This window comes from Frieseomelitta varia, unplaced genomic scaffold (assembly GCF_011392965.1).
Source record: "Frieseomelitta varia isolate USP_RPSP 00005682 unplaced genomic scaffold, Fvar_1.2 scaffold_956, whole genome shotgun sequence".
In the NCBI taxonomy this organism is placed as follows: domain Eukaryota; kingdom Metazoa; phylum Arthropoda; class Insecta; order Hymenoptera; family Apidae; genus Frieseomelitta; species Frieseomelitta varia.
Window position 1 is genome coordinate 220,381 of NW_025110763.1, and position 24,114 is coordinate 244,494.

At 36.2% G+C, this 24,114-nt stretch overlaps 1 long non-coding RNA gene across 1 annotated transcript; it reads left to right on the top strand.

Moving 5' to 3' along the window:
* The first annotated feature begins 1,698 nt into the window (after positions 1 to 1,698).
* Positions 1,699 to 16,506, top strand: LOC122538075. Its single transcript, XR_006308780.1, has 3 exons — positions 1,699 to 1,710; positions 10,482 to 10,483; positions 16,191 to 16,506. It is a non-coding gene; the product is annotated as an uncharacterized LOC122538075 (long non-coding RNA).
* Positions 16,507 to 24,114: the final 7,608 nt, after the last annotated feature.

A 24,114-nucleotide genomic window follows, 5' to 3' on the forward strand; every position in this document is an offset into this window, starting at 1 on the left:
TGACGAGGTTCCGATCTAAAATTTTCCAAGTTTCAGATATTTTTTTTTTATAAGTGGGAATTTTTTATACGTGGCATTTCAAAGTAGAAGATTCTATTAAACGTCACATTTATATTAAACAATACGTGTATTAAATAAAGTACCCGAATAAACATATAATATTGCATACAATTGCATACAACATATGCATGCAAAATATACCCATAACAAACCGTCATTTTCGAGTCACAAGCATTCGGGATTCGACTCGGTATCTCTGCGATCTATTCTTGAGATATTCTTATATACATTTTCGGATTCGCTTCAAATTTTATCCCAACAGTCTCGCTACGTGAAATTTCAAAAATCTTCGCACAACAAACATTTTCCTCTCGAACACTCTTGGAAAGAGCGAGCTGCCCTGACTATATTCTGTCTATAGCTCAATAAAATAACGAAGCTTGAACAGTTTTGCCCGAAGTTGGCCTCCGCCACGCACGCCACGGGGAAAAACCCAGTCGAATCGTACGATTTTCATGCGCAAACTCGCTGAGAAAGAAAAAAAAGGCGCGCTCGGTTCGCAGAGCGGTCACTTCAGCTCCTTTGTACGCTCGATGCCTGTCCATTCTCTAGCCAGCGCCGATGGTATCTGCATGCCACTTAACCATTACGTTTTACGAGGTGGATGGACATAAAGTGACTCTCCCGTTCCTCGTCCAGCAACAGGTTACATCGTTGTCCCGCTTTGCCGGACGGCGAATATTTTTCCACTTGTTGGCGCGCGCAAACAGTATCGTTTGCTCAGCAAAATTTACCACGGCTGTTTCAACCACGGTTGGACACATCCTGCTGGATCGACAGGCCGGTCACTATCGCCGGTATCGCGAATTTATGCCGCTATGTTTCGTAGTCGACGCATTGATAACCCGAAGAAGGGTTAGCCGCGGGAAAGTAGAAACGATCTTTGGTATTGTTATAGGGCGGGTTTAGGGAACTTGTGGAGGATAATTCCACCTTTGATTTGAAGACGACTACCACTTAGAAATATTAGTTTCTCTTTTTTCTTTTTTTTTTTCGAAGGAGCGTTCTTGCATGAAAACACGATTGGAATCTTGACAGAAATTTGCTTCATATATAGTATACATTGAGTATAGTACTTTCTGTTGCTGTAGATTGGGTTAGAAGTCGTGGCAATGCCGTGGTAACACCGTACTTTTGAAGGTGATGTTTAGAAATTAGTTTTCTTCAAAAAAGAAAATACAAAGGATCGCCATCAAGCGATAAGATTTTTTAGGAATTGCGAAAGACTATTTTACTTTACGTTGGGAATATATATTCGTTCTTGATTTTTCCGCGTTTCTGATCCGCTACAGAAACTTTCGCTTCTAGTAAAATTCATTCGATTTGACAACGCTAAAGAATTTCTTTATACGCGAGCGTTAGTTCACACAGACGTGAGCGTACGTTTTGTAACATGTATGTAAAATTGACCGAGTTTCTCGATTTCCAGCTCTAATTGTTATTGTAGCAAATAGTATTCAGACTCGATGTATTCTGTTATCATGAATTATCGTTGATTAATTTAATCACGCCAAAAATTCTGGAAGTATTTCTCTCGACAATGCGATTCGATATTATCGTCGACGCGCGAATCGCCGTCGGCGAATTTATTCCTGGTTATTAACTCCAGTCGATTAACTAATTATTGGAATTATTGGCCCGAGACCACGAGTAGCGAAATAACACGCGATATTCGCGTACAAATTATTATTCATTACCGAATGTTACATTGATATTATACATATAGTAATGTGCTTCGCCTTCACTGGTTTAACTTGAATCTTCGATGGTTGTTGGAATGCAGTTGCTTTTCGGAAAGGCGTTTATTTGCTTCCATGAAGTATTAAGTGTACATAACGTGGCTTCGAACGAATCGATCGGAATGCCACGACTGTTCACGATCGTGTCGTGTTATTTTTCCTTTCTCGCGTCGTAATATCTATCTCTGTCGATAATTCTCCCGCGTTCCATAAATATTGTACGCCTCGGAAGTGGATTCATATTTTTAGCGAAAGTAATTGAAAAAAAGTGAAATCTGGAGATGTTTTGCTCGTTGTATTATGCAACACAATACGTATAAAATATCATTTCTCTCTCCAAAGAATTTTTGCGAGCTTCAGCGATATTCTTCGCGAAATTTTAAACTAAAGGGAAGTCGCAGCAAGCTAAAACCAGGTTTAGATTAAGTCCGAACGAGTCGAACCAACTTAAGGGCGGATCGGTTCGGTCAGGTTCGATTTCCACCCAGCTCGAACGAAAAGAGAGAAACTTTAGAAAAATTCTCGCGACTATGGTGCAATTCGAATCTTATGCAACGTGACATTTTGAATAAGTCAGTTTGAGAGCCAACGAGCATCCATCGGTGTCCACTTCCTCGTCAAACTCGATGGAGCTTTGTTCGCCAGAACAGATCCGGCAATCGCTATGGAGATTTCACAAATGTGGAGCGGAAAAGCTCGTTATGATAAGAGGACAAAAATTTGCAAATATAAGGAAAAAACACATCACTGACTGAAATCAAAAATGTCGTACTAGGATCTGACTGTTTCGCGCGTTATTGTTATTTATACTATATATTTATTTACGATATATGTATTTATATATTTGTTATATTTATAATATTTATAATATATATTTGTTATATTTATAATATTTATAATATATATTTATTATGTTTATAATATTTATAATATATATTTATTATGTTTATAATATTTATAATATATGTTTATTATGTTTATAATATTTATAATATATATTTATTATGTTTATAATATATATAATATATATTTATTATGTTTATAATATTTACAATATATATTTATTATGTTTATAATATTTATAATATATATTTATTATATATATATATATATATGTTTTTCGCGTGAGATGTACAGATATATTTATACGAGAGGTCTCGTATATATTCCATACTATCGCGAGTCATTGTATTATACACGCGCGCGGAAATTTATCGCCAATCTCGCGGAGCCCGCGGTGAAAACGTTGGGAGAATCGCGCGTTAACATCTGAAACATCTTCCGCGACTCGTTCTCGTCGACGAAAACGCGCATAAACCATTGCATAATTTCACGTGATTACCGGCGAACCGTTGTCCGGGACGACGCTCGTGCACGCCGTTAATCCACCTCGCTGTTCCAACGAAAAACGGTCGGTCCCCAAGATTACCTTAAGTGTTCCCCTCTCGGCTGTCAGGAAGCATCGATCTGAAACAATCGGGCACGAATATATTTCTGAAACTCGCATCGCGTTCCAACGCGCCGCGCAATCCCGTGAAATCAAGGATAATTGAATTTGGTTGTTATCCACGAAATTGCACGCGCAAGAATTTCTAGAAAGTTTCGCGGAACTCGCGGGCAGAGCGTTTTGGAGCGAATTGAATTTGACGAAACAGTGAAAAACATGAACAGTTAGTGAGTTTGCTGTTAGTGAGTTTTGTGAATTCTTTTCTGGATAGTTGTCATTTTGGAAATCGATCGGTCATTTGCAATATCTAAATATTTACGAATATTTCAGAGCGAAGTATCGATCGTCGATTCGAGGATTTTAAATGACCGATCAATTTCCAGAGTCACTTCGAATCGAATATTTCAAATTCCAACATTTCAAATCTGGCCAGGATATGTAGAATCGTAATTGCAATTTATTGAGCAATTTGTGAGAGATAATTTCGCGAGGAATTTAGTATCTAACGAAGTGTTGCCGAGGAATTCCGAATGGCGGTAGTTTGCATCGGATAATTATCATTTATAAAATCATTTGTAAGACATAAATAAGGATTAACGCCTGCGTGACTGCAGCTAGTTACGTAACAATGATAGAAAATATACATGCATGAAAAACATTCGGTCGTCCCAGTTCGGAGGTTCGAATATCGTGTATCGACCGCAGTTGTAAACCCCGTTCAGATCTCGGAGGATCGTGTGTCACCACGAATTTTGTATGAGTTGCACAAGTCACGCGTGACCCTTAAAAAGTTTCTCGCTTCCTTGTTCGATGGGTCGACAAGAATATGAGCGAAAACTGGTTCGATGGGATGGCGTAGAAGATACGTACATTTATTTATCCCATCGCTATTGAGCTTTCCACTTTTGCTTTTCTCTTAGGTATCCCTCTCTCCCCGTTAGAAATAAAAAATTTGCCAATTTGAAAATTCGAAATTGAAGATCCATTTCACTCGCAGTGACGTTTCAAACAACTTTCGCGTAGCACGTGTTTGTAAAAGAATATTCAAATACTTTTGCTAGCTTTCAAGAAGAACAAAAAACGATCAATTTCGTTTGAAAAAAAAAAAAAAAAAAATACTAGGTATTTCGTTTCCATCAGTTTGTTCATCATTCACGTGACGACAAACTCCAAGATAAAATGAAATTTAAATTTTGGAATTGATCTGTATAATAATCACACAGTTCGCTAAAAAACGGTCAAAACTTGGCGCGTCATTACGTATCAAATTAACCAAGAAAAAAAGATTTATCTTTATTTATTTTTCATTACGTATTAAATTAACAAAAAAAAAGAAGAAGAAAGAAAAAAAAAAAATGCCAACTAAATCTGGAGTCTGGAGTCTTGAAGTCTTGCGATCGCAAGCGATTGATCGGCGAAAATTCAATATCATGCAAATGGAACGTCCTCTGGTTGCCGAAGTTTCCGTGAAAAATCCGTTTCTGTCCGCGATGCTCGGCCACACCCTGTTTATATCAGCCGTGCGTACGTGTGCGTACTGTGTGCTTTGCACACAGCCGTAGGGATAAAGGAACGGATAAAGGACGAGACTCGCAATCAGCCGCGCCGTGGTCAGGTAGCCTGGCGAGATGCAGCCGAGTTGGAATCGAGTTCAAGGACCTCGCTTTTCCGGAATAGAATGCAAGCCGCGCGTACTGTTTATGTGTATTATACCGAGAGCAAGCAGCTGGATACGCTCTGCTCTTAACGGGCTCCAGTCTGCAGCTTCACTGTTCAGGAAATGAATTCTCGAAGAACGTTTTCTTCTGGAACGTCTCCACGGGAGGCTCTTCTCCTCGTCGTCGAGATTCGCCAGCTTTACGAGCGCGGGAAATTGAAAGCGTTACTCTCGCAGAGGATTCGACCGCGTTTGCTTTGCTTTTGAGAAATTATCGCGGTGTCTTTCACTTGTTTCCTGGCTGGTGATCGATGATCGATCGGGATTTCTTTTGATAAGAAGAACATCGTAGGGAAAAAGTTTTGTATTTATACTCTATTCTCTTAAATGGAATAAAAGACGTTGGATTTGGCGTTTCTCTTTCTTTTTGGTCTTGGTATCGTTGATCTTAGTAATTTTTTTAAAGAATTTGGATAAATTACTGGAATATGTTTAATCATTTGCCTTTCGTTCCAAATGAACGAATCCAGAAATAATATTTCATCTGAATTTTAATTATCGTTTGTCATCTTGCGAATGTAAACAATGAAAATTTCAACAATTTACAATGATCCTGTCGTATTTTTCACGGTAATACCAAGTAGATATTTTTCAAGTGTTTTTTTCAAAGTGTTTTTCATCTTGCAAACCGAGACCGAAACAAATCTGGCAATAAAAGCGTTGTCGATTTACCGCGTTTCGTCAAGTTTGAAAGCTTGATATTTTGAATGAAGCCTCGGCATCGTTGAATTTCACGTACTAAATGTTACATTCGAGGCTATCTGTACGAACTGTTTCTGTGCAGCGAAATTCTCATTATCGAAATTAATCGTGGTATGCAAAGCTCGATCAAACGTTTCGCATAATAATGTTGATGCATACCTTATATAATTACATTCCGATACGAGCCAGTTGCATCGCGATATAAATTACTTTGTAAAATAAATTGCAATGTGGGTGGCGCTGTAATAATTAGGTTTAATAAGGAGCAACATATATATATATAACGATCGATGCGAAGACGTGAAATTGACGAAACAAATGTACACGCGATAAATTCAAATAGATTGCGTAGTTTTAAGAAAAAAAAATAATTGGCTTGTGGAAATTCTTCGTACACGTAATATCACGTTAATGTTCCATTTTTCATAAAGACGGGATTATTATTTTATGATGTATGTGCGTCAATGGATTTCACTGGTGGTAATAATTCAGTGATGTTTATGAAAGTTGATAAAATTTCATATTTTTTGTCAAAGTGATTCAAAAAAATATCAAATGTTACAATGTACGCTTCGTTTCGGATATTTTATATACTTGATTAAATACAGATTAAAAACTCACGTAAAAATCGGCAGCCTACTCGTGATACGTAGTTTTTGACACATTTCCGGATTCTTGCACATCTCTAATAGTAATTGGTTCGTCGGAACGTTTCGCACAAAAATCCTCTTACTGTCATAACTTTTAAATATATATTTACAAAACATAAATTTTATATTTATTTATAACATATTATATATTATGTATATTATATTAATAATAATATATTAACAATATTTATAACATATTATATTATTATAATATATTATGTATATTATATTATATTTTAAACATAAATTTTAATCTTTTCTTTTTACATTTTTTCTATATACATAATATATTATACATAATATGTTATATTATATTTTAAAACATAAATTTTAATCTTTTCTTTTTCGTCTCTGTTTCTTTTGAACATGAACGAAGTTTCTAAATTAAGAATTTTTAATTTTGTCATTGCTCCATCGCGGAAGAGGTACCACTCTACTAATCCATCGAAATCGAGCAGCAACACGAAGGATTCCAACGATGGCGAACCGAGGTATTCAGGTCGCAGCAAGGCCGAACCGTGTGCGAACAGTCGCGAAGTAAAAGTGCCGAGATATAAAATGTAGGCTGTTACGTGGCTCGAGGCGCCTCGCTCTAGGTCTGAGGACATTTTGGAGACTTTGGATGACCGTTTCTAACAGGCTATCCGATCGATCCGCCGCTTGTCGAACGATTTTCCTCTCCTTTCGTACAAAGCACGTTTCACGTGACGTGGAACATTGGAAATATTATTTTATTATTTTCTACATTATGTCAGAAATGAAACGGAACAATAATTAGAAACATCTGGAAAAGCGCGATAAAATATTACTATGGAACGATTTCAATTAGAAAATTGTATCGAGACGTTAAAAAAAAAACGTTTGCGAATATTACGTTTCATACAAACGAACTACATTTTCCATTTTTGCTAAAGGAGCAATTTTAAAATTTAATACCTCGTCAATCAGCCGCACGGCACAAACGCGTTTGTAAAGACATATTTATATTCTCCTTACAATTCAATTACAATCGTATGAAAATCTTTCAGTTTAATCAGAACGCGATATTTAAAGTCAGAATATCATCGAAAATATACATACTTATATCTTTTTTTGCGACGTTGCGTGTTTTTTCTCCCCACCTTTAAATTTTCTCGTCAATTCGGAAATCCTAAATCGGAAATGTTGCGAAATACGGAAAGCGTAGACGGCGTTCTATTTTATCTGTTGCCGCGGAGCTTCTCCCCGTCATTTCGTTTCATGGAAACGAGACAAAACGAAATTTACGAGGGAGCTGCCGGGCACGTCGCGCTCGTACCTCCCCGATTATTATAAAATGAAACGGCCGTGGCAATAATATCGTTTGTTATCGCTTGCACCACGGACTCTCACCTACGCGTTTCCTCGTGGGTAGACGTGCAAAAAAAAAAAGAAAAAAAAAAAGAAAAAGCGGTGGACACGTGGGAGTATTAGGTTCCAAAGGCGACGCGATAACGACAACCAAAAAAGAAAGGAAAAAAAAGTGGCGGTGTCGTGGGTGTGAAACACAAGCGTGCTTTTTCACTGGTAAAGGTTCACCCGTGATACCATTGTGTCCATCGCTTCGTTCAAGTTTTAATTATTTTCTTTTCAACTTTAGCTTTTATCACGCGAAAAGGATTCGCCGTTCGCCGGCGGATTCAATTATTATCACGTCGTGCAACGTTTATGCAAACTTCGCGTTCCTGCGGATGTAATTTAGAAGAGACGAACGAAGATCGTTTCGCCTGTTGAATATTATAACATTCAATCGAAAGTCCATTCTCAAATTCTTCGGATACATCGATGAGCAAAGGAAGCACATATGACATTTCAACGTAGATAACACTCTATTGAGTATTTTCAGGTAGAATGAATGCAAAATATGTACAATGTTTTTATTACTGTGGTATTTATCACTGTGAATGTAAAACGTTTTGTACAACGTTTTTATCACTGTGGTTTTTATTACTCATCACTATGTTAGATACAAATTGTTTTTCGCTCTTAAATGAAAAATTATCGACACTGAACTTCTTATTATCGAAACAATAAAATATCATTATATACACACTCAAAGAATTCGAGGCATTTCCACACGGTTGAATTACGATTAATCCGATCTTCTTGCTTGTGAATTTTCTGGTACACGATAAATATTTACTCCCGATAAATATTCAAATTGATTACTGTTGAAATAGGATCGCGGATCGAGCCGCGATGGTTCTCGATCTCGTTGTTCGTGGACGACGCGACGCATTTGATACAGGATTTACAAGTTTCCTAAAAGGAAGACACCGGCGCGGTTCAACGTACCGATTATCACGATCCTCCTCTTCCCATTGCGAGCCGAGGAAATTATTCAAGAGTCGGTAGTCGTCTCTATCAGGTTGACTTCCATCGGCCGGCCGATCTTCCAACCTCCCATTAATCTTCTCTTCACCAAGAGGACTCACCGGCGGAAGATGAATTTTTTTTTTTTTTCGTTGATTTATCGTGAAACGGTAGCGTGAAAGTATCTGAGAAATCTTGCTGGAGGATTTTTTGTAAGCGTCGCACGTTTTCCTCGTGGGAAATTCGAAGCGTCGAAATAAATCTTTTTGCAGATTGTATTCGCATTTTCTGTGTTATAAATTAATCCTTTTGCGGATCGTACTCGTCCCTTTTTGCAAATCAAGTTTTTCAACGAATTGTTTTTCCTAACTGTAATAAAAATAAAGTTCAATGCAAAAGTTGTTATTCTGAAATAGAAATTTTACTGCATGGTGCGTGACAATGGTCAAGGAAAAAGTAACACAGAATGATATAAAATTAACAGAAAGTATTTATTTGAATTAAAAGTACGTATATACATACATATTTTACAGATTTATTTACATAGATATATATATATATATTTATCTATCACTGCGTGGAGTATATTCATGTATGTATGTAATAATTATGACAATCTGTAGAAGCGATAGTTGCAACAGAATGATTGATACCATTTACTAATTATAAGTGTTTATGGTTTGAAGAGTTAGTCAAAATATTTCTTGCGCAGAATTTAATTTTTGAAAATAATTTCTTCAATGGGGTTTCATCATTGAATGTGGTGGTTGTATTACCTCACTTTTGAGCCCACAAGATAAATTTGATTTGCAATAACATAAATCTGATTTTCAAAAAGGTGAATATGATCTTTGAGAGCATTAATTTATACTGCAGAAAGGTGAATATGACTTGCAAAGAAAGGGTTAATTCAAAGTGCAAACCTTAAGTGAAAATATTTAAAAATATTAAATACTAAGTATTGGAATAATATCATGTATTCATGCTTCAAATATCGAAATTATAGGTAATAAATATTAGAATATTGAATATTGAATAATAAATATTGAATCAAATTGTAATTTTATCGTAATAAATATTAGAATATTGAATATCGAATAATAAATATTGAATCAAATTGTAATTTTATCGTAATAAATATTAGAATATTGAATATTGAATCAAATCGTAATTTTATCGTAATAAATATTACGTAATAAATATTAGAATAATGAATATTGAATAATGAAATATTGAATCAAATCGTAATTTTCACTACGTAAAAGTGGCCGCTAATCTGATGAGAATCGCACAATGTCACGATCGATTATTAAACTAAAAGCTTCGTGAAATCTCGTCTGTCTCTCGTTTTCATTACTCTTACTGGATATGTTCGTCACTCAACAAAAAGTGTTTCTATTTGCTATGTAAAATTACGAATATTACGCGAGCAAATTCTCTTGCTTCGAAAAAAAAAAGAACGTCGTAGTTACGAATCTATTAGCGATCGTGCAACAGGTTTGGTCGTCGGTCGATCGATGCGATGTTGTGGTAGTCTCCGAAGTGAGACACGCGACACGCGAAATTTACGGACAATTCAGTCCCACGCAGTTTGGAAACACTCTGAATATTCCATGACATTAGACGTTCTCCACGGTGTCTGCGAGACGATGGACTTTATAGAGTTTCTCGTAAGTTCGAACGTGTTAGAGCTTGGAGTGTCGTAAAATGATTGTGAGATTCGATCGAAGGATTATGAACTAGATTTTTTTTTTTCTATTTCCGAGAATTCAAAGGAATTCATTAAAAATTACAAACGTCTATTTGAAAAGATTGAATTCATTACAGTACGAAAGTAGTTTATTCGAAAAGATCGAAGTTACGTTTGAGGGATACACGAGAATTTTAGTAACTGATTTTTGAATTGCAAATCAATTATTCTCTGGTCCCCCGATTAAATTAACTGCAGCAACAAAAATATCCGAATTTTTATACGAAAATGACAGAACGATGTTCCACATTTTTTTCATACGTTAGAACATATTTTATTCGAAAATAATTTTAACACATGTTAAATTTTAATCAGAAAGTCATTATTTACGAAATATCGTGCGCAAAAGTTTTGAAAGGAAGAAAAAAAATTTGTTTCTCGAAGGGAACGTTATCACGTAGAGTCTTCTGAGCTTTGTGTTGGCAGTTGAAAATGAAAGATAACTTTTTAAAACTCGTTAAAAATTCGTGAGAATACCTTCGTTACAAGTATCATATGCGGAATCATGCCCGCGTCGCTTTATTATTTCGGCCGCGTTTGCCGCCGGGCGAAACGGCGAACAATGAACGCGACTTTAACCTATTAAACTTGATTAATCTCGGCTGTCAGCGAGAACAACTTCGCTAAGGAACCGTCGCCTTGAGAACCGACTGGAAAATAAAACAAGGAAGCGGCAATGATTTTCTTTGAGGAGTGACAAAGGACACGAGAAGTTTAAAGAGAGAGTCTTAATCGAAAGAAATAAGATGAATGACAGAGGAGGAATGACGAGAAAGTCTAAACGGATTTAAATTTTTTCAGCCGACTAGAATGGCCTTCGTCGTGCTTCTGTTTTGTTAAAAAAGAAAAAAAAAGTGCTCGCAGAAGTAACTGTTTTGTAAGTAACTGATTTTTTGAAATTAACTTTGAAGAAAAAGTTACTTTATCGACGAATGTCATTCGATATTTTGCCCAAAGTTTGATGGAAGTGAGACAGGATTGAACAAAAGAATAAGGTAATGGGATGGGATATTGAAGATGAATTTATCAAGATTGGACAAAGTTAATTATTTTTGATTTTTACAAATCGATACCAGATCGAGACAATGTTGAAAAGTGATTTTAAACAACTGGAGCAAGACACGTTTGTTCTTTGACATGGTGTTTCCGAAATAATTGGCGATTATTTTTCATCTCATTGGTGGAAGACAAGGAAGTCTGGTTCTCATGACCAACAAAAAGGCCATGCTCTCGAAAGATCTCTCGAAACTTGTCGATGATTGTCAATTAAACACTGATTTTATTGAGCGAAATTTTGACATGATCCTACAACTCGGCGCGAATGGGAATAATTTTCTTCGTGTAACGTGTAAAATTTACGGTAATCGTCTTTATGCAAATGAAGCGTAAAATGGATAAAAATGGAAAAGGTGATGCATTTAAAAAGAAGAAAAAGCAAATAAGCGACGTCAGCAACGAAAGAAATTCGAATCGTTGTAATATTTCTTTGAAACGAAACTCGACGAATCGTATCAGTCAACGAAGGTAGTCGAGTTCAGTGAATGGACTCGCGTGTTCCAATAACCGAGTCAAGGTCGCCGAAAATCGTACTTTATTCACATTGAGATCGAATCCGTATCTTACGATCGATAATAACAGGAACCACAAGTTTCGATCACTCGAGGTCGATCAACGTCCATGCTATACTTTCATTTTCTTTCATTTATTTCTATTCTAACGAATTCTCTCATTTAATACATGTATAATATGTTCACTATATTATAATTAATATATTTACTAATAGTAATAATAATTTAATATTAATATATTAATTAAATATATAATATGTTCATTATATTAACATACAATATATGGTATATATATATGCCAAATAATATATATATATATATATATATATATGCCAAAAATTTCTTCTCATCTATTTTTTTTTAAATAAAACTAATTTTATTGATTTTAAATTAAACTCAAGTTCAAACATGATTTCTTCATTATGCTTTAAAAACTATTCCTCTCAAATGAAAAATAAATAATAAAAAGTTACGAAGAGATTAAGATTTGTTTTAGTAGAAATGATTTTTGGCCTGTATCCTGTGTATACATTATATAAATTACATATAAGTATATATAAATTACAGTACATCAGTACATCATCATATAACATGTAACATGTTAACATTTAATATATAATACGTACATGTCCCGTTAGTTTATTAGTTTAGTTGAGAAATTATTTCAATTGAAAATTATTAGGCTATTTGAAAAAAAAAAAAAATATTTCACGCTGTGCCTGACACACGATTGACAGAGATTCCATCCAGACGGACGTACTCCCGAGATTAACTGGACGTATACTGTGGTTCTCGTTCAAATAATTGCGTCAAGCAAAGCTTCGAGAATCTGTCTCGAGCCTCTTCAACGCCACCGAAGGGTTACGAGTTTGATTGTCAGCATTAGCCTTGAGCAAACCGAAAACTCTCGGTGCGACCTCCGCCTCCGACTCTCGTCAGTAAAACCAGTCGCGCGTCGCGCGTCACGATCGCAAATCCCGGAGGTGGTCAAATCCAGGAATGCCGGATCTGTTTGCCGCGGCCTCGTCCGCGCTTTCCTCGCGGATGCGTGCGTCAGTTTCCAGCTTGTAAACACGAGCGGCAGTTTCGATCGCCTTCACCTTCGACGCCGTTTTATCGCAGAAAAATATCGTTGGATCCGGTACCAGGTCGGCCAGCTACCTCTGGCCCCCGATTGATCCTTTCGTCTTGCCGATCGTACGTCGTCGTACCGTCGCACTCTACACGCAGGAGGGGAACACGTTCTTCCCTCTGATCGTCGATCGGCCGCGATATTTACGCAACGTTGCAACGACCGCTAATTCCCTCCAACGCGTGCACTTGTCGTTGCCTTTTGTTTCGCGACGTGTTCCGAGCCGACGCCCACGTTCCACTGACCGGGATCAATGGCGATTTTTCCTCGGATCTCTTTCGCGGATGTAGTAAGCGGTTACGCGGAGATCGTGAAACTGTTTTATTGGTTTATTTAGCTACTCAGCTCGTCACGTTGCACCGCTGAATAGAATGGCGCGAGTCGGGACGTCGTAACGTATTTAAAGTTATCTACGAAATTTTCGAATGATATCATCCTTTCAGCTTCCAACAGTACTAATTAGTTAGTAGTATCCGAGTATATTAAATTCCGGGTATCATTTACAGTGACAGGAACGTAACCAACGGCAGCGAAACATTATCGATAATTTGAAACTGATACAACTTTGTAAAGAAAAGATCGTATAACGATCGTGTAACTTGGTCTCATTTTGAAAGCGTGAGGCTTCTAGTTTGAAACTTCTCGTCGTCGGTTCTTTTCTTTCGAAGATGTCTTCGAAACTCAGAGACATGTGTAGGAATATTAAAAATTTCCTTTCCTGTGAGTGAATCCACAGTCATTTTAAAGACTCTTAAAATTTCACAGTGAAACACTCTCTGAAACTTGTACAATTTTTTCCTTATTATTTTATTAAATGTCGAATAATTAGAGTTAAACGATAAAAATTCAAAAAATTCTAACATTCATTAGCACACTTATGCTCTTCATTGTAATAGTGTACAAATTCGTTAATTCGACAGTGTATTCTACAGTTCGTAGTAAAAAAAAACAAAAGATGAAAGAATCGAACTAATTTTTTATATTCTTTGAATTGATGATAAAATAGAGAAGAGCAGAGAATAGAGAAAAATTCATGGGATATTTAAATACATTTGTGGCTGAATGAATTTTTCATCGTTGGAAAAGATCGTTCGGCAACAATAGTTCGTGATCGAAGGCCGTAGAAGCAAATGCAACGTAAAATTATGGAACGCCAGATTTAAAATGAAGAATCGGGTCAGTCTGTAGCGTTGGCCAGAGTTACGAATTGCGTACAACTACATGTACGTTGCAGCGAATCGCAACTTTGAAACCCTCGAAGCGATGCATCAGTGAATTGAGAAGTCAATGAACGGGATAGCGCAATGAATTAAATTGATCGGCTGCGTAATGGAGATAAATTGAAGAAGCACAGGCGAATTAGAAGATGCGCGTCTCGTTTGTAGGACTTACGTATCGTTTCGAGCTCGAGTGAACGAAACGCTCCTCTTGTCTTTCATCTGGATTCATCTTCTGGATCGCAGAGACGATCAAAGAAAGATGGAATCAAATTTCTGTACAGATTTGTATTAGTAAAGGCTGAGAACGGTTATAAATTTTATGCGGGATCAAAATTATATCAGATGTAATTTGTGGAATGAAAAAATTATGAAATCAATTTATGAAACCAGGTTTTTTTTAAGTATGTAAAAAGAGTGATTTAAATATATAAAAAATAATTTAATGAACTTGACGAATTCAAGAGTAAATTAACTATTAATTTATGTTATATTAATATTATATTAGTTAATAATTATTTTATATTATATTAGTATCATATTAATTAATAATTATTCTATGTTATATTAATATTATATTAATTAAGTTTCATTTTATGAATCTAGTGCATAGTGTTTTTATTTACATAAAAACAACGTATATATACACGTATATATTTTTCCTCTTTTTACTTTTCTATAAACTCTAAAACATAATTTAGCGAATTTCACGAGACTAAGATCGTCGATTGTTCTAACGTACATCTTCTACTCACGAAAAAGATTACATTACTGTCCATTCGTATCGAATCGCGCGTGTTTGGCAAGAGAGACTCGAGCGAGTCTTGGAAACGAGGTTTCAGATGACGAAAATTTCATTCCAGATTTTCGATTCGCGCAAACCAACTTCCAGCTCGATCCTGCCACACCCTGTGTATCGACACAGATTTCACAAAACGCCTCGTAAATAAGGAAACCGTTCCGTGTGGCTTAATTAAAATCAGTCTCATTAAAAAAAAGGCGGTGTGCAGTAAGTTCGAGGGAGAAAGTTGGAATTTTTAAAGAATTATTCTCTCGAGCGCTTTGAATATCTTGCAGTGAGTTTAGGAAGTACTGGCATGAAACGTTCTGGAAACGCGTGGAATGCCGGGATTAAGAAGAGAAGTCTCTCTCGGACGATCGTAAAGATTTCCAGAGAGGTTGCGAATTCTGGAAACTCCTTCGCTGTTTTAAAATGTTTCTTCTTTTTTTTTTTTTTCCATACTTTGAATATTGTAAGATGCTTTTCAAAGCGAAGATGCTTTTCAAATTGTGTTAAATATATAAATATCCTTTGTGAAATAATTGTCGTTTCTCGTAGGATAATGGTGATCATATTTACATTAGAATTGCGCGTGAAGTAGCAGACACTTTCTGTAAAATATCCACATTTTATCTAAAAGACATCAGACTATTCAAGGATCTCAAAATTTAATTTATTCTGATCAGTCATCTGCATTTCCATCTAATGTAATTTTATTTATACTGAACAAGGGAAAGTTTGTAATTTTTCTAAAACTACTCCATTGGAACCTCGTTTGTGTGAGTTTTGTTTAATTGGAACTCTTGTCAGTTGGATCCATTTACTTGAAAGTGAACGAGAATGTTACCATGACAAAGTAGTAAGAAAAATCAGAGTGGACTGCAATTATATAATTTATTTGTCCACCAACGGGTTAAATAGAAATATAAACGTGAACGTGACGCAAGCTCTAACTGCGTTTGAAGTTCACCTGTACTGTTTAAAGTACTCTTTTCATTTCACATCGTCAAGTAATTACAACAAATGATAAATCGTTTCATCTTCAAATTTATTTGAGAAGGAAAGAAAGAGACTTGATTGTTCGTTTTCGAGACAGAAATCTACGATGAGTCTGTATGGCGGCGAACGCCAGACGAAGGGAACTGGTTGCCCCCGGTTCGTTTCACAGGCATACGAAATTCAGCCGGCCGTCGGATTATTCGTTATTCATGCAAATGTATGCGAGAGCGTGAAAAGTGAATTTTACGAGTTTCGATCGCGGCCACCAACGCGTTCGAATGCATTCCGTGGGTCAACTGACCGAGACGGCCGAAACCATTTAGCGCTCGCGTGAAACGTGGTCGCCTTCGAAAATTCTGACCGAACGCTTCCACGCAACCGGAAGTCGCCATTCGCCCGGCGTTCTTTGAAATAATTCATTTTACTTACGGAAAGTGGAGGAAAAGAGGAACCGTTTGGAAAGTGTGAGAGTTCGCATTCGACGAAACATATTGAGAAATTTCTCTGTTTCATACACACGTATATTGTGTATTAATTAGCTTTATAAATAATCGTGAAAGTTATTAGAAATTATTATAGTATTATTATTATATATTATCCCGCTTATGAAATCGTAGCTGTATGTCGCAACAGAATTTTAAAAGTGCATAAATAATAAGATTTAACTCTTGTTTCAAGCACTATATTACAATCAGACTGCATTTATGCAACTATTTTATTTATTTCTCGCGCGTACTTACACAACATGAGTATGTGCACGCATATCTTTTTTAACGTAGACACATAACGCGAAACATATTGTTCTGCATATCGCATTTGCACATACATGCATACACATTTGCTTAGTGTCCACAGTCTGTGATAATTGTAATCACAATTCTACCCCGCGAAAATTCTAAAATTCCCCAGAAAAATTGTCCAAACTCCGTCTTATAATAATCCTGAAGTAAAACTGAAACAGATAGTAAGAAATTCTTTCGTAAAAAGTAATTCCTTTTTTTTTTTTCTTCTTCTTTCTGTTACTAACGTATCGTTTTATCGTATCAGCCAGCCAATTAAAAACCGCGTTCCACTTCGGAATCATTTCTTCGAAAGAAACGAGCAAGAAACGAGCGGTTGGTGAGAGACTGTCAGTGACAAAGCTGAACGAGGCTCGATTGAAACGGTGGAGGGGGAGAAGGAGGAGGAGGAGGAGGGCAGATTGGAAGGTTAAACGAAAATTAACGAAACGGTGTCTAGCATTGAAACAGGGGAAATTCCTGGAACGCGTGCCGCGGCGAAACACACACAACTGGAGCAATCCGGAGCGGCGAAATTGCAACAGGATTGCATTGGAGGCTTTGCGGCGACCTTGCGTAACTACGAACCGAAGCCGGCATTTAGGAAATCGCCAGGGGAAATTTATTCATCGCCGGTTACCCTCGATTGTTTCTCGTTTCACCGCCGATGATTTTCTCTTTTCGTGTTTCTTTCTCGTCCGCCATTTTTCTTGGGTCTGGAGGCGGCTGAAGAAGAAGGGAAAAAAGAAAATGAACGAATTCAAGAATACGCGATTCACTTTACGATTTTTTTTTGCGGAATACAACGGAAGTGTTCTTTCTTTTAATTAGTTTTAATTAGACGTTTCTGATGTTTAATGGAAGGTATTTCAATGTGAAACGGTTCTCGACTCCAGAGAAATTTTATCTCAATTTGTTAAAGCGAGACGTTACGAGAAGATAGAATGGACAACGTTTAAAAAATAAAAGAACATCTTTGATTCAACAGTTTCCTTCATTTTCTTTTTTTTGCCAGAAAAGAATATTGCAGGAGTTACCAACACAAAAATCAATAAGCTCACTCTTGAAAATTTGTCACACTTATCACACGCTTGTCAAACTTAATTTGTTAATGAAAACCGTGAACGATGATTAAAGATAATACCCCGAGAGTATATCAGCCCACCTCGAAAGAGTAAATTGAAAAAGTTCAGATCGAAGCTTTTAAAACTTGTGGAAATTCTCGTGGGACGAGAACGTTGCAAAGAGATGGATGGATAACAGAGAACTAACGAAACGTGGGATCGTACGTGAGGGAGGAATAAAAGACGGATGTATCCTCGGTGTTTACATGATATTTATTTTCATGTTTTATAGGTAATTCTTATAACATTTTCTTACATATGGGAATATATATTCATGGACAAGTCAGAGAAATAAAACTAAAAAGAAAAAAAGAAATAAATCGCCGCTCACTTACGCACTCTTCGAACTCATCCTACAAAATAGCTCTCTCTTTCGCTCTCTCTCTCTCTCTCTCACACACACACACACACACACACACACACACACACACACACACACACACACACACGCACGCACGCACGCACGCACGCACGCACGCACGCACGCACGCACGCACGCACGTACACGTACAATATTTATATGCCCTTACGTTACACATAAATATTACACATGTACACATAATATTTCTCTGTCTCTTTCACTCCTGTCGTCTATTATTTCTGCTTATCTCGTTCGCTCGTGTAAATTTTCTCCTCAGTATACAAACGGGCAATGTTAAACTTTTGTTTGCTAATTGTCGTCGTGATTTTTTTTTCATTACCATTACGACCCGCGAATGATCGACAATAGCAATCATCCAGGATACAATTATTAATTTCCATACGCCTCGTGTGCGTGTGTCGTTGTCTCGTGTGTGCCTTTACCTGTCTCTGTCTCGCAACATCTTGTCATTATTCACCGTTTCTTCGCTCTTTTTTCTTTCCTTTCCTTCTTTAATACACCTGTTGTTTGAAAAAAAACAAAGAAATAATATACAGCTCGATCGGGTCACTTCGAAGGGACCGATCGTTCTTTTCTGTGGGAGATAAAGATAACTGAACCGAAAAAAGAGAGAAAAAAAAGAGCGGATCGTGAATAATCTGTTGCCGGAAGTCTGTCGAGGATCTTGAGAACTTCCGGTTACTCGAAACTGTTACGGTGACGATCCCCTTATTTCTCTCGCGACAAGCTGGCGATTTTCTTCTCGAGACTCTCTGCCCTTTCCCTTTTCTCTGCATTCCTCGCAATCTGAAGAGGATCCGTCGAATTTTAAAGAAGGAATCTCGCGTTCAATCGTGATTCTCGAACTATTCTTTTCTTCGGAAAGTCCTTTCCGAGTTGAAAATCACGAAAGAGAAATCGATATTTTACACTGAAATTGAAAAATTCATTTTACATTTCAATAAATTTATTTGACACTTTAAACTAGCGAAACATCAGACACGTTTGAAGTTTCCCTTTGCAAATTGGTAATCACAAAAGGAAATCGGTATACTTCGGAACAATTAACGATATTTCTGAAATTTCCCTTGCAAATTGAAAATCACGCTTTGTATACACTTTGAAACACCAATATTGAGAGTCAGTCGACAGTGTGTAACAATTTTGGGAGAAAGAAGTCCGCAGTAAGCGTAAAAATGTTTGGTATGATTGTTCAGTCGCGATTTTCACGAAGGAAAGAATGAAATTTCGCGAAATACATACTTCGATCGTCGTGAATTGTACGGAGTTTTCTGTTGTGTTCAACTAGGTTAAAAAAGATCTCTGCTCTAGATTGCGACGTATGCACTTACGACTGAAGGTATCGTTCGCGTTTCTGTGTTGCTCCACTACCTCGGTTACGTGCAAATTTATTAAATCGAGTTTCTATTACGTAAAAGCGGAAACGAACCGTGGGAGGTCGAACGTTTACACTGTACACCTTCTTTTTTCTTTTTTTTCCTTTTTCGAGTCAAGCAATTCTTTTTCGTATCAAGCAATTCACCATCGCGAATTCAATGGCTCGTACGGTTCATTTCACATTTTTTACATTCTTATTTCCTACATCTTCTCTCAAGGTTTTTTCACGTTATATTTAGCTGAAATTCGATGATTATCCAGTCTCCTCCTATTAATTTTTCATTCGCTCAGTTCTTTTTTTTCTTTTTTTCTTTTTTTTTTTTACAGTTCCATCGTTCTGGAACGAAAATCCACGTCCTCGTTGATACGCAAGCTTTAAACGTAGAGCTTTAAATTCTCTGAACGATCAACCCATTGAAATTTTGAACTTAAACAACGTAAAATCACTTGGCAGAAGCTTGGTTTCTATCTCAGAGCCAGATTGAAAAGCAACACGCTATGTTTCATTATTCGACGTCATTGTTCTCTTTCTTTAGAAACAAAACGAAACGAAATAATTTCACTGAGAACAACTCTGATCGCTACGATCATCGAATTCTTATATTCTCCGTTTCAACGAGAAAAAAGAAAAAAAGACTTTTCGTATTTCAAGGAACATTTTCACGTAAAATTCAAACGAGAATCAATAACGATTCTTTTGTTTGACGATGTTTTTCTTTTTTTTTTTTTTTTTTTTTTTTGCAAACGTAACTAACTTTTCAACGATAGAAAACGCGAGATCGAATCGAAAGTAATTCAAAGAACGTAGCGCAGAGTGAAGCACAAAGTTTTCAATGAGTTGCATCGCAAGTTGATCTTAAATCTAGTACATCACGATTTACACAAAAATCACGAAGTGACGAAATATTTTCTTCCAAACAAGAAAGAAAAAAAAATCTATTTCTTCGAACATCGTTTATATTATCTTTTTTTTTTTTCTTGCTAACAGCACGACAAAGAGCTCAAGGAACGTCGCGTTCTTAGAGAAAACCTTATTTACAAAGAAAATCACATTTATAATATACATCGCGCGGATAGATTTATTTAATCGATCTTTCACTCGGATTCGAATTTTTCTTTTCCTTTTTTTTTTTTTCTTTTTTTTAACGCGATTTTTCACTCGGACAATTGTACTTGCTCTTCTCCCGCGAGAAATTCCACCTTTTCCCTTCTCACTCACTAATGATCGTATTTTTTTCTTCTTTTCTTTCTCGCGAGAAGTTCTATCTTTCCTCTCTTCGCGAGGAATATCCGTCCTTTCTCTTTTCACGCTTATTTATCACTGAAATTTTAGATCATTTCCCCTCCCTTTCTTTCTTTTCTTTTACACAATTTCTCACTAAAACTTTCAATTTTCTTCCGTCTTGGCGAGAAGAGTTTTCTCGATTCGGTTCGAAACGAAGGAGAAGCTCGTTCGAAGGAGTGTGAAGAACGTTTCGAAAACGGACGAGGGGAAGTGCCCTCGTCGCGTTTCCTCGATCTATCCTCCTCGTCGAGTGATGCCAGATCGAGAAAATGTTTCCCTTCGTTCGCTCCTTTCGCTCACTTGCTTCACCTCTCATCGTGTAAACATCCGAGAAAAAAAAGAAAACGATTCGTCTGTACTTTCCTCTTTCTTGTTTTCTTTTTTGTTTTCTAAATTATTTTAAACAAACGTAGATGCATGACGAGATCGTGCGAATACGTCGTTCAATCGTTCGTCTCGATCAATTCGCACGGTACAAGTCGTGGTTGACTCGTCTGGTACAAAAGAAGTCGAGAGAGAGAGAATATCTGGCATCACCGAGGATCCCGCGAAGGAATGAGAACTAAATGATTCGTTACACGACGCTAATCGTAAATGGTAAAACGCGCGTTGCGTGGTCCCTCCTGTCTATTCTCCGTGGATATACGAAGATTTTTTTCTACAGACCTCTCGAGGACACGTTCTCGCTTCGATCATTTGTCTCTCTATTTAATTGAAAATGTTTGAAGCGTTTCTTTTCATTTTATTTCACTCACGGTCATCTTCAACACTACCGAGTTAACTAATTCATCATTACAAATGTAAAACAGTGTATTTTTAGAGATCTAAATGCTCTATAAAATAAATAAAAGTTTGTGTGTTCCATTGTATTTTACATTTTTTTTTTTTTCTTTCACTTTAATATCTCTGATATCCTAAAGATCCTACGCTTTAGTCCTTGGTAGTCTAGTGTTAAAACTTTTCGATCGAGCATGTTGTAATAATTGTATAAATTTATAATCGTGCAGAATTTTGTTTCCTGTTTCACTACTCATTTTTCATTACTAATTTTTTAGTTCGTTCGATTCCTCTGTAGGAAATATCTTGGTCTATCGGTCGAGATTCACAAAATTTTATTTGACTCTTCCCGCGAAGAAACGTCCGAGATGATATTTTCCATCTGTCTCCCTCTCTTGTTTCCTGTTTTCAATTTACAAAGAACACGAATAACTTTATCGAAGCCCCTCTTGAGAAAAACAAGACGCGCGATTCGTCTATCAGACCGAAGCGACATAATACCTCAAAATATCGCAGTCCGCGATTCGATTAGCGAACTTCGAGTTTCGCGCAAACAGTTTCTCGTTTTCTCATTCTTCGACACGCGGAATATTATACAATATTCTAAAATTAATTTCGAACAAACAAGTAGGCAGTAACCGAGCAAGTAAACAGGCTCTTCACTTTCGCTGATATTTTTTTGGAAAAGTACACCGCCCGATAGCTTGCACCAATTGTTGATTTGTCAATGTCAAACGATAGGGAACTCGCTGTGATCCACGAAGCGGTTCGTCTCTTTCGTTTGCATCTCTCTCGAAGTGAAACGTGCCTCGATTATCGCAGTCTTTCAAAGAATGAAACGCTTTCTCGGTGTAAAATCCCGACACGGGAGGATTCGCGCAGCGTTCGATTAATCTTACTCGATATAAAGATCCGCGCAATTATTTCAAAACACACAATGATCGTGGCGCGAGCGTCCGGGATTTCGCGATCGAGGCCTTCGACATGTCTCTCCTGTCCACCTCCGTTTTCCTTTGCCAGCAAAACTTTTGATTCTATCGGTCTCCCGGGAACACGAACACAGAACACGCTTGTTTCTGCGTTACGGTATTTTGAAAATCGAATAAATATATTTGAGATTTACTAAAAAGTTGTTCTAGAATTACTTTCTATCTCAGTCCACTGTTTCTCGAGTCGCTGCAGTTGCAAAGGGAATATTTGCTCTCTCGTTTCTGTCTTTTAACAATCTCGATTTCAGAGCCAGAGAAATTATTCTCCAGCTTGCGTCTAATTGTTGTTCGATCGTTTCGATCGATACAAAACAGAAGGCAGAATCAGTCCAAGTTAAATAATGATTAGAAAACGAAAACGCTGATCGATCAAAATTTATGAGGACAGGAGAGTTTCTTTGATATACTTTGTCGATTTTTAAAGTTTTCAAAAGTACGTACATACACAAGCAAAACGTTAAATTAGGCTTTCTATTGTCATTGATCGCGATTAAATCCAAGATTATATTCTACGTTTAATTATCGGTGACGATCTGTATATAAAATCAACGATATAATCCTCGCGAGAAAGTGTGCGCGATTCACGCAAGAAACAGATAAGATAATTCCACTCTATCGAATTCTTAGAGAAAAAAAAATATATATATATATATTTATATATAAATATTATATATAAATAATTATAAAATATTTATATTTGTAGTATATTATAATTATTATATTATTTATAATATTATTATTATTTATATTATAATGTTATAATATTATATAATATAATATTTATATCAATATATATAATATATATAAATAATTATATAATATTTATATTTGTAATATATTATAATTATTATATTTATAATATTATTATTATTTATATTATAATGTTATAATATTATATAATATAATATTTATAATATTTATATCAATATATATAATATTATACATAAATAATTATATAATATTTATATTTGTAATATATTATAATTATTATATTTATAATATTATATAATATAATATTTATAATATTTATATCAATATATATAATATTATATATAAATAATTATATACATAAATATATATATTAAATATTAAATATATATATATATATACACGTACACGATGTTGAAATTCAAAAACTTTACAGATTCGAAAAACCTTGGTTTTGTCACCGTTTCGGCCCGTCGATCAATACTCGATCGCGATTTCTTCTCCCGAAATCCCGGTTTCTCTCGACGCAACACCCACTCATCGAAACACACACGTCTAATCCGTCGGAGTATCGTGTTTATTTTTTGCGTGCACACCACG